Consider the following 12786-nt stretch of genomic DNA (forward strand, 5'->3'; position numbering starts at 1 on the left):
TTATTTATATGAAATGGTCAAAAGCTACAGAGATTAGGAGTTGTCTGGGGTAAGAGAAAGGAGAGAAAGGGCATAATTTTGAAAGATCAGAAGTGTTTCTTTTGGGGATAATGAAAATATTATGGATTACATAGTGGTGATTGTTGCACAATCTTAGGAAGTCTTAGGAAATGCCACTGAATTGTACCCTTTAAAATGATGAATTTAATGTTAGGTGAATTATGTCTCAACAAAAAATTTTTACAATGCAAATTACTTGTTTTCCCATGCTGAGACATGCTGCTCCATGTCTCTTCCCTACTGCCTTCCCTTTCCATACTCCTGAAGTGTCCACCACCTGCTCTCACTTCCGCTGTGCCTCAAGGTACTTCTTACAGTTGGGCTCCAGCTCCCTCTCCTTGGGAAGTGACTCAATGTGCATATATGACTGGTTGTCTCCCAGGGTGGTATGGAGTTCAAATGCCCATTTTTGTCATGCTCTTCAGTTGATGACAATGGTTGGAGAATGCAGCATTTGCCAGGGGCAGGCAAAGATGATCTGGCCCTTGCATTCAGGATTTAGTTCCCTTCAGAGGTTTTACCTCGTCTAACCATGACCTCCAGATGCCGTGTTCTGAAATCCAGGTTGGATCCCTAATGGGCACTTGCAAACACTGAGGTCTTTAGAAATTCAGGCCTCAAGTCAAGGTGATCCCAGCCCATTGTTGAACCTCACTGGTAAAGTGGAACAGTGATACTGGCCTTGGGTGTTTGGAAATTAATCTAAGTAGTGAATTTTGCTAACCCTGTTCATGAGTGTAGAGAAAATGGTGATTTATCTTGCAGGCCATCCTCAGGATGGGCCTCAAGTTGCTGCAACTCACTTTGCTAGGCCCCAAGTTATCAGCTGCCAACAAAATGACTGAGCCCTTGCCACACCTGTGCTGGATTCTCCCATATTTTATATTTACAGATCTCATCTTTAATCTCAGATAACCTAAACCTGTTGTAATTGTGTCCTGAATCTTACTTTCTAAAATGATTACCTGGTGTGTCATGAGGCATTAGGCCATTCTCCATGAGAGATTTATTTTTTTTGCCATTTCTTCTGGACAACTTAGACTCATCTTCTGTCATTTTCAACTTTTTAGAAATTTTATTCTTTTAACTCTAGCCTCAAATTTGTCATTTTACCCAATTCCTGGTTCTTCTTATAAGCCCATATAATCTCTCCTCTTCAGACGCTTCTAGTCCTGGACCATATTCCTTCTCTTTCCTCACTTCTTATCCTTTTCTCCCCCTGTTCCTTCCCAAATTTCAGTTCCTCTTTCTAAGGTAGACTTTAGTCCCCAGCTCTACCAAAGAAAACCACAGGTAACAACATCTCAAAACTCCAAAGACCTCTTTATTGCTCTTCTATTAATTGTATTTCATATTTTTAAGTTTTTAAAACACATAAGAATAGAGAAATCTTTATATTTTATTTATATAATTTTATATACTTAACTGTATGTTTTCACATCTATGTCTAGAAATAGATGTGAAAACCATTTGATACCTGAAGTGATACCAACAATCTTAGCAACTCTTACATCACATAGCCATAGTATTGAGAAATTTCCATTTCTTTTTCCCTCTCAATGAAAAACTGCACTTTTCCCAAAGAAGTGTATTTGGCTGCATGCTCATGCTCTTGCTGAGCCTTCCTTTTCATGGCCTCACGTTCTGGCTGCTGCTCTTTTGTGATGGGGCTTGACATTACTGGCTCAGGAACATTGGGCTTCCTCCATGGTATTGGTTGAAAGCTGAAATCTTGGAGTAGAAATTGGGTTTGAAGCTTAGGTGGTAGCTGGAACTTGGTCATAGTAGTGGAAACAGGGTCCCGCAGGAAAGAAGTGCAAGATGATGTTTTGTAGAGTGCAGGACCAGCAGCACCAGACTGAGATACACAAGGTCTGGGATGCTTGGTCAAAGCCGGTAAGGTTGCATTGATTGAAATTGGCCAAGCTGGTTTGGCAGGCCCCATCAAAGATGTATTGGCACTAGCTGGTTGAGATGCATTGACTGCCATAGATTGAGCTGAGTTAGCATGAGGCCTAACAGGATAAGATGCAGTGGACTTATGTGAGCTAAGAGACTGTGGCCTCTGAGGAACAGGTTGAGGTTGAGGCTTGTCCAGAGTTGGAAATGGTAAAGGTACCAACTTGACCTTCCCAGGTAGGGGCAGCTCATACTGGGATGGAGATGGATATTCATTGGCAGCACTGTTATCTTGTTTCTGGGCTTTGGCTTGAGTTTTCTTAGGACATTTCCCCTCATGTGGAGTATCCAGCTGTGATTTAATAACTGGAGAAAACTGGGAGCCTTTGCTGGTGCTTGAATTTCCCAGGGGCTGACAGGAAGATGATCCAATTTTCTTATCATTCTTCTTCCCCAGTGCATGAAAAACCTGCACTGACTGCAACATGTGCATGCCTAGGTAGGTTCGAGGCTTTTTAAAGGTCTCCTGGCTAAGCTCAGGTTGATTTCTCTTCCACTTCATCTTGGGAATTGTTTTCTCCTCTGACTTCACCTTGTTCCCTGTCTGCTTATTTTCTTCAGCAATCTTGTTGTTTTCTCTGGACATTTCGATCTTTTCCTGCCTGTAGCCTTTAGCTTTGCTGGTCCTGCTGGATGCAGCTTTCAGAGGTTTGCTAGTAGAATGCTTGGTTGTGTTCACAAGAGGCCTGTCACTGGATGCAGCACTGCACACAACCACTTCTCCCTCCAGCAGGCACTGTGGGTTCTGGAGCTGAAGTTTGGCCTTAGGAGCTCCATCAATAGGCTCAGAGGCTTTATCTTTCTTCTTTCTGATTTGGTCAGTGGGACCCTTTCTGACACATGACTTTTTCTGCACCTGATTCACCTCAATAACTCTCATGTCTTTGGCTTTGATGGCTGTGGGAACTTTGGATTGGTCAAGATCTGTTAAAGAGTGGAAAATGGATGGAAGGTGATTATCTTCCACCAGTGCAGCAATATCTGCAAAACCATTGCTAAACATGATCCCATTTTCAAGTGTCCCTTGGCCGTCAAGACTTAGGGTATTCTTTACTAAATTAACATTTTCAGAATCAGGCTTCCCTCTTGCCCCAAAGGATTGATGCAGGTCAGAAGCTGGTGAGTGTCAGGGATTTCTAAAGGGAATAACAGAGGATCTTGACTTTCTACTGGGATCTGGTAGGCATCCAGAGGCTTTGAAAGATTGGTTTTAATTTCACACAAATTCCCATTTTCTGTTTGTCCCTGATTTGGAGCTGGTGGCAAAGCCAAGATATTGGTAGAACTTCGGACTGGAGCTATTGTAGTGTTTCCAGGATCAAGAGGTGGGTCATTCTCAAGTATCTGAGCATTTATGCTGCTGCAGGATGTGAGGAATTCTGGAGTTTGTGAAAGACAAAATGTCTTGCTTGGAGGTTGCAAACCTTGGGAAGTCTCCATCTCCATGGAAGTTTCCATCACTAAAAAGAAATCAAGGAAGTAGTCAGTTCCTGGTAAGTGAGATGTTCCTGTCTGCACACTAACACAGAAACCAAGCCCCTGCCAACAGTTGGCAAGGCATTTTTATTGGTTATTTTTAAGGAACATGGAAAGTACCCTGTGTTAGGAGGTAGGTAGTGACTGCTACAGTTGCTACTGCTGGTCCTTTGATGAAATTTTTTTTGTATTTCATAGGAAAGTTGTAAGTCAAATAAAAGTGAAAGTGATTTTTAAAATGTGAAATGTTTTTGCTTGGACTGTAGCTTGGTAGTAGAATTCTTGTCCACTCTGCTCTTGACCTTGGCTTCAATCGCAAGCACCATAAAAATTTTTTTAAAAGTTTTATAAAGACTAGCATTCTCATAGAGAATACTCTCAATTTTCTGCCTTCTTTGTGAGTATAAGGATATGTTAAAGCATAAGCTATAGAGAAAGTAGAGTTCTTTCTCATGAAATACCTTAAAAAGGACATATTTTGTGTCCAAGCACTTTGGACAGAATCTCTGAACATACGGAAATTAAATAAAATTAAACTTACTACGATGTAATATTTTGAATTGTTTTCCAAATACACTAAAGCAATAGATCAGGGAAGGGAATTAATTACTATGTGAGGGTTTGGCCAGGGCAGTGAAAGGTGAGGCCTCATGGTGTTTCTGGGGAACTCTTAAATGTAGCATGGATGGTCAGTACAGTGTTCTGCAACTCAACTTTTATTTGTTTGTTTGGTTTTGGCAATACTGAGATTTGAACTCAGAGCCCCACACTTTCTAGACAGGCACCTTATCACTTGAGCCACGACCCCAGCCCTCTACCTTATATGAAATATTAAAATGAAGAGTGCTGAGTGAGAACAGTGGTTGAAATCTGAGAACTTAAACTCTACTTATGTGTGGACTAAACACTACTCAGCTACAGATTTGACTGTACTTTTGAATGCTAATTTTATTCCTTTCCCATTTTTGATGTTTTTACTCACCTTGAAAACTCATTTCTGTGTTGGGATGACAAGCCACAGAGTAGTAGATTCCAGAGGTGGAAATTGGTGTCAGGATGTTTGTAGGCTGAACCTCCTTTAACACCATCACTATTTCTGGTTGTGGGGCAGAGGCCCTACTCCCTGTGTATGAAACAGAGTCATAGGATTGCAAGCAGGGGCCAAGTTCTCCAGATAACACAGGTTCCAATGTGTTTTGATTATAGTAAAAGACCTGGCTTCCTTCCTGGTAGGGAAGTGACAGGCTATGTCCTTGATTTGGAGTCTGAGATGGTGTCCCTTGAACAAAGTTGACAGACAATGATGGATTCAGGGGGACCACCGTATTTGCATCTAGAGTTTTGTCATAATGAGTTGTCACAGTCATAGAAGAAATTTCTGTGTCCTGGTCAATGAGTGTCACAGTAAAGTCCTCAACTGAAGGTAACTTCTTTTTAGTGCTTCCTGTGACATCCCACTCAAAAATACCTGGATAGGGGGCAGCTGAACTAGAGGTCTGGCTCTGGTCAGTAACTTCAGACAACATGGTTGTGCTAGAATCTTGGTATAGGTAGGCATTATTCATGAGTGGCTGGAAAGAGGTGTCAGAGGCTGATGGCAGTAGCCATGCTGATGTGACAGGTGGACCAGAGACTGGAGAAGTTGCAGTTGCTTCCTGTTAGGGAAGTGTCATTGCTCACCACAGGAAGTGAAAGCTGGAGAGAATTTGTAGTTCCAAGTATAGATGGGTTTTGGAAATTCTCTAGGATGAAAGAAGGTGATGAAAATTGGTGATATTAACATACCTTCACTTTATTTGGGGAACAGTATTATCTCAAGGTTGTTGTAATCAGGAATCCTCTAATACCAATGCTCACTGAGGTACCAAGTTTCAAACCTTTTAGGATAGCTGCAACTGATGAAGCTGTTTGGAACTCATCTGATGCACAGCCTTTTCTCTCAACTTGGACACAGAACACCAAAATGGTCTGGTTCCTATATTGTTCCCTGGGATAGAAGCAGCCTTCTTTATACTCTCTTTCCCTTGAATCTGAACTAGTATAAACTCATAGCTTTGTCCTAGAATGGAAGCATGTTAGACCTAGGATATCCTTAGAGAACTTCTAACGTTATCATTTTACTAGTGAAGAAGTTGAGGGTCAGAGAGGTAAGATTGGCTTGTTCAAGTTCGGCCATCACGATCTCCTTGGTACTGGACACCGGTGGCTCACACTTGTAATCTTAGCTACTCCAAAAACAGAAATCAGGAGGATGGCAGTTCAAAGCCAGCTTCTCATAAAATAGTTCATAAGACCCTATCTCCAAAATATCTAACACAAAAAATGGCTGGTGGAGTGGCCCACGTGGTAGAGCACCTGCCTAGCAAGTGTGAGGTGCTGAGTTCAAATTCCAGTACTGCCAAAAAAAATCTCCCTGGTGTCAGTACCAGAAACTGGGAGAAATAGAATTTATATGCTTTTTGTTCTTCTTCTAGCATCACTAGCTGGGCAGTGACCTGAGAATGTAATCCTATTTACTTGGGAGGGTGACATTGGAAAAATTGTGATTCAAGGCCAGCCAAGGCTATAAAAGTTAACTAGACCCCATCTCAACCAATTGCTGGGTGTGGTTGCATATGCTTATCATCCCAGCTGTGGTGGGAAGCATAAAATAGGAGGATCACAGCCCAGGCCAGAATAGGCAAAAAGTAAGACCCTGTCTCAAAAATAAGTAGTGCTGCAAAAGATTACACCTGTAATCCTAGCTACTCAGGAAGTAGAGATCAAGAGGATTGTGATTAGAAGCCAGCATGGGCAAATAGTTCAAGAGACCCTTTCTTGAAAAAACCCATGACAAAAAAGGGCTAGTGGAGTGGCTCAAGGTGTAGGCCCTGAGTTCAAACTCCAGTACAACAATAAATAAATAAATAAATAAATAAATAAATAACAAATAAATAAATAGCTAAAAGGCTGGTGATGTGGCTGAAGCAAATATATTGCCTGGTTAGCAAGCATGAAGTCCTAAATTCAATCCCTAGCCCTGCCTAGAAAGAAAGAGACAAAGGAAGAAAAGAAGGAAGGGAGGGAGGGAGGTATGGAGGGAGGGTGGGAAGGAGGGAGTCAAGAAGGGAGGGAGGAAAGTAGAAGTATGTTATTACCAATTTTAATTTCATGTCTCACCTTGTTTGTGAAGGTCATATGCCATTTCATAGAGTTCTCTTACAACACAGACCAGGTAGCAAATTTAAAGGGTTATTGTCTACCCTCAAGATAAACAATACATGATTTTTTAAAATCCATGTATTTTAAAAATCAGAGAGATTTTTTGATTTTTAATTTGAAAATTCTATTATATCACCCTTCTCTATAATCCTTTTTCTTAGCACATTTATAGGAAGAACCATTTCTAAGATATATTTCTAAAAATGTTCATACTCAAAGTTGTCAAGTCATCTGGGTCCAGAGTCAATAGAAAAAATACAAAGGTGACTTCTCTGATAAACTGCTGTTATTAGTGTTACCCTATTCTTCACTTAATTACCTTCCCAGTCCATTAATACAAGTATTGGCTGAAATCGATTTCATTTGCTTTGCTCTGAATGGATTTCACTAATTGCTTTTTGTGTGTTAATTTAAAAATCATAGTTTCTCCTTAACATTCTTTCCCAAACCATGTCTTCTTTCTTTTTTTTTTTCTTTTATTATTCATATGTGCATACAAGGCTTGGGTCATTTCTCCCCCCTGCCCCCACCCCCTCCCTTACCACCCACTCCGCCCCCTCCCTCTCCCCCCCACCACCTCAATACCCAGCAGAAACTATTTTGCCCTTATTTCTAATTTTGTTGTAGAGAGAGTATAAGCAATAATAGGAAGGAACAAGGGTTTTTGCTGGTTGAGATAAGGATAGCTATACAGGACATTGACTCACATTGATTTCCTGTGTGTGTGTGTTACCTTCTAGGTTAATTCTTTTTGATCTAACCATGTCTTCTTTCTTGATGATACCTCCCTGCTCCCCATTTCTTCATTCTTATGTTTTCTCTTCTCTCATTTTTATATTTTCTTCACTGTCTCCAGTTCCTGTCAATCTATGCTTAATGTGAACAATCCCAAACTTTCTTTCTCTAGAAAATCTTCCCTTCTAACAATCCAGTCTTCTCCCTCTTGTCTCCCTCTTTCCATTTTCGCCTAGTTTAAACAGAAAACTCCAAGACATGAATGTTACTTTCTGATCAGCATTAAATTTCAAATACTACTATGAAAACATTAGTTTAGGGAAGACTGTTTTCAATGAAACATCTCAGAATACAGTGCTATTTTTTATACCGACTAGGTTCTTCTCTGCTTCTGTAGAAACTAACACTCTCAAGAAGACTCTGATTTCACCATTTGCATGTCCTTTAAGATTTAACATTACAAGAGACAAGGAACAGAACATTGGCAGTCCTTTATCCTCTGAAGCAGATGATGAGTCATTTTTGTGATAGAGTAAACAGTCTGTCCAAAGTCATATACCTAGTAAATGTCAAAGCCAAAACTGAAGTTATGTCTCCATATTTCTAGTTTGATACATTCCCCCATTATTTTAAGATGTTTTCATTCTACTACTAACTTTAGGGTTGTGGAGAAAATCTAATTTTTTATTAAATATAAAAAAGTTTCTTTTTAAGTTTCTTTCCTTACCTGACATTGTCAGAGAAGAGTTAACATCAAGTGCAGTTATAAGAGATTAGGAGATGATACTGGAAGATATCTGGGTAGCTTAAGACAAACAGCTCATGTGTCTAGTATGAAGGACATTGGTCACTGATCCAAATCTGTTTACAGACAAGTCCATGGAAACCCCAAGAATCTACCAGGTAGCAGTAGGTCTAGTGGGAGAATGATGTCGTAAAATAGGCAGTTTATGAAGTAGCCAATAGCAAGATCAGATTTCCAACTGTAAAATGGGATTGGTTTGAGAGATTAACAGGAGAGCTATAGCAGCATCTAAATGGCTGACACATAGGAGGTAAAATCCTGAAAGAGACATGATAGACCCTCTTTCCCCTGTTAGAGACATCATTTCAATGTTTTTTATACATGTTAATTAATAAAGATATCCATAATTTGTATATTTCACATTCCAATAGGTATTATAACATAACTATATACTACATATACAGTTAATATCCTTGGAGAGGAAGGAAATCCTTGGAGAGGAAGGTTTAGGAGTTATAACATTTCTGAGACTATTTCAATTTCTCTGACTAGTGAAATTAGAGATGGAAAATATTAAAGAGTTCTTTTTGTAACTTGGTTGAAGAGTAAGTGAAGTTCATTGAGTGCTCCCTGTAGGAATGATATGTTACAAGGTTATTCTCTTTTAGTTTCTCCTGTCTTGGCCTGGACTGGACCTGGGCTAGGTTGGACTCGCACTTCTTCTTCTCTCCTTTTCTCCCACTTTATTATAGAATTGTTTCTTGGGCAAGCCCGAATTTTGCAGTCTTACTAGTGTGGATGATACTCCCTGTGAAGTTTCAGAAGCAGGGATGCTCTTTTCAGAACTACAACACTTAGAGAAATGGACTCTGTACATTAGAAGCAAACATCAAAGAGATTCAAGATCCAGCTGATGGCAAACTTTACCTCATCTAGACATTGGTCCCAATTCTTTTGCCTACCATTTGAGCCCCTGGCTACTTGGGCCATGTAGAAATCCCACCATCTGGCTCCTTCATCTTTGAGAAGCATTAAGTTACTTTCTCTCTTCTTTAACAAATAAAATCATTGTAGCAATTATGGTAGTTTCTTCCTCCTTGAAACAGTCATTATAGAATCTTGGGTCTCTTGCATTTTCTGTCTGCCATGCTTGGGTGCATGGTCAGGCAAAATGGAGAGATGAATAGTTAGAGAAAAAAAGGAAGCATTAGTGGAGCATAGTGAAAGTCAACACAAGGAGAAAAAGAGATTCAGGTAAATCTTTTGGTTTTGGTGAGAAACAGTTCAGCACAACTTGGCCTCATTTTGTATAAAAAGAACAGATGGTTCAATATTTTAATGTAACTAGATAGTCTAGAAATTAATATGAATCCTTCACACTGAAGAGAAAAATCTTTCCAAATAAACATTTTAGATTTTGTTTTATGTTATATTGTTCATTTGCATCATTCATTAATATGTCTGTATACTATAGATTGCTTTTAAAGGTATTTTTTTCTATTCCTTTATCCTTTTCATATTTTTTAGGAATCTAACACTGTTAAAACATAATGCATGTTTATCTCATGATGATTGTTTATTCTGAGGCATCATTAACTTTACCTTATAGATTTTGTGGAAAAAATTAGTAAAGAAAGGCATATGAAAAACATTTGTGAGGAGTTAAACATGCTTTCAAGCTTAAGGAGCAGAGTTTGCAGTTAGCCCAACTTGATCTGATTTGGCCTTGCTTTTTATACCCTGCTTAGTAATTCTTTTGTTAATAATAGATACCTAATTATGCTGACAATTGTAGTTTTAGATAAATAACTCACTTTTTCGATCAGTCTATTTTCAGGTACCTAAGTTTAAAAAAACCAGTTTTCTCTTCTTTCTCATTGGCCTATTTGCCTCCCCACCATTTCACTATGTGAGAGAAATTAAGAATGTCTTTACATCTCCAGGCAAAGTTATCATGCTCCTCTCAGTATCTCACTGGCCATGTGAATGAAAGAACATCCACCACATCAGCAAATGAAGGAACGTCTAGGACAAAAAAGCATGTAACTCTAGAGATTCAAAGTAGCACATCTGGAACTAAGTAAACCCTAGTCTAAATCTGGCCAAAAGTTATACCACAGCATATACATCCTGAAGCCCATGCTCCAGGGCTTTCCTTTAAAAGCCCTTCCACCTCCAGTAGGACTAGGGGTGTAGGGGTTAATATTTCTTCTTGTTTTTTGATACTTTATTTTTATTATTGTTGTACTGGTGATTCATTGTGACATTTACAAAATTTCTTACATTTTATCATAGTTGAATTCACCCCCTACATTAGTCTCCTTTATCTCCCCTCCCCTCATTCCTCAATAGTTTCAACAGATCTCAGTTGCCCATTTACATACATGTGTACAGAAATTTTTTTCTGATATGATTAAGCTTTTTTTTAAATGAAAGACATCAATGATAAAGGCAAGAGATAATAGAATGAGAAAGATATTTTCAATGTTTGAAGCCAATAAATGACTAATATCTAGAATTACTCAGACATCAATTTTAACTGATAAATACACAAAGCTAACAAGTATGCTAAGGGATGGCCCGATTCATTAGTAATCAGAGAAATGAACATTGAATAAAAATATCACTTACTGCCTATCATATTAGCAAAATTAGAGATATTTACAGTATTAAACACTTATAAGGATGAAAGGATAAGAAATCTCTCTTCATATAGGAGAGCAATATGGCATTTCTTCAGTAAGATATTGCATATATTATATATATAGCATCAACAAAGCCCAATTTATAGAAATGCATAAACATGGAAGGTACATATTAAATACAATATCATCACCTGAATGTGATAGATATAAAAATAGAATATTTCATAGGATTTACTCAGATTTTCTTAGTAGATATGCTCCTATAGATTTTGGGGGTAGTTTATCAAGAACAATGGTTCTGCTAAAAGTGATCATTCCAAGATATGGACTCCCATCTTCAATTCAGAGTGACAACAGACTTTCCTTATGGCAGAAATTATGCAGCAAGTAAGTGAAGTCTTATTTACTGGAAAATGGAAGCTACATGCATCAGGAGACCTTAAAGATTCTCTAAGGACTTCTGCACACAGAAAATGAAAGCAAATAAAACCATGAGAGGACAGGCAGTATCAAAACACAGGAGAAGAAAAGACAAAGAATCAGAGAATAACATTGATTCAGTTGAACACAATCTAACCCTTAAACAACAAAAACAACTAAATGACAGGAACCACCACCTACCTATCAATATTAACACTGAATGTCAACAGACTCAACTTCCCCATCAAAAGACACTGTTTGGCAAACTGGATTAAAAAGTTCTCATTTTTCCATTTTCATACATGAGTACATAGTATTTCCACCATATTCACCTCCTACATCCTGTCCTGTTCCTTCCAACTCCCTATGATACCAACTCCCAGACTGGACCTTGACTTTTGAGGGAAAAAAAAAGATATTTTTGTTTGCTTAAGATATCTATACAGAGTATAGCTATAGTATAAAGAGCATAGTATAGAGTACAGAGAATATGTAGTATTTCCAAGAATATATGTATTGCATCCCAAATTTGTTTATCATCTCCATTTTTCTTCTTTCTATCTTAGTCTTCTTCTTATGGTGAGTTCAACAGGTTTAAAAATTCTATATTAAAGATTCCACAGAAACTACATTACCCATGTTCCCTTTCTTCAATGAGCTGTTTTTATTTTATTTTGGGGATACTGAGGTTTGGACTCAGGCCTCTTGATTGCAAGGCAAGCACTCTACTGCTTGAGCCAAGCTTACAGCCATATCCACCTTCTTTACATCCTTTGTTTAAATCTCCCCTATCTGTTAGTGTACTCCCCTTAGTGTGACCTGTTTTCATTCTTGTCCTTCATTGTTCCGATGTCTGCTCATTGGTCAGTGGCATTTTTGCCTGTACATACATTGTTCATCAATGTAAATACCCTCCAGTGTAATTCTGTGCTGTTTTCCACCTAGCCATTCTTTAACAGTTTTCAGCATGTTTCCTGTGTCTTGTTCTTATACAAGTGTGACCTATTTCTTTATTGTTTGCTAGTTTTCTTTCCTTCTTTGTCTCCTCCCTTGATCTCCTCTACCATTCCAACTTTTGTATTCATGATTTTGTATTTCTCTTTCTCTCTTTCTCTCTCTCTCTCTCTCTCTCTCTCTCTATATATATATATGTATATACCCATTTCTTCATTGGGTCATTGATTTTAAGGGAATTTAATTTTTTTGAACCCCTGTATATTCTCATTGATGATTCTTGCTAAATGATGAATTCTCTTATTCTTCTATTACTTCTACATGGTAAACAAAATAAAACCAACAAACAAATGGTAGTGAAAGAAAATTTCAATATTTTGGTACTTCTATGCTACATATTTAGTCAGTATTAAGCACTTCAATCTGATTCTGTATGTTTTGACTTGTGTCCACTTTTTCTCTTTCTTTATTATAAACTTTTTTATTAGGATATATTCACTATATAGTGGGGTGGGTTTGCAGTGACAATTCTGATCACTCTTATATTGCACATTAATTTCATTCCACCTATTGTCTATCCCCATCATACTC

The 12786-nt window shown here is 38.3% G+C and overlaps 1 pseudogene; it reads right to left on the bottom strand.

Annotated features, from left to right (window-relative positions):
• Window positions 1-1567: 1567 nt before the first annotated feature.
• On the bottom strand, window positions 1568-8255 carry LOC141417280 (uncharacterized protein C2orf78-like; annotated as a pseudogene).
• Window positions 8256-12786: the final 4531 nt, after the last annotated feature.

Source organism: Castor canadensis, chromosome 15 (assembly GCF_047511655.1).
Source record: "Castor canadensis chromosome 15, mCasCan1.hap1v2, whole genome shotgun sequence".
Classification (NCBI taxonomy): domain Eukaryota; kingdom Metazoa; phylum Chordata; class Mammalia; order Rodentia; family Castoridae; genus Castor; species Castor canadensis.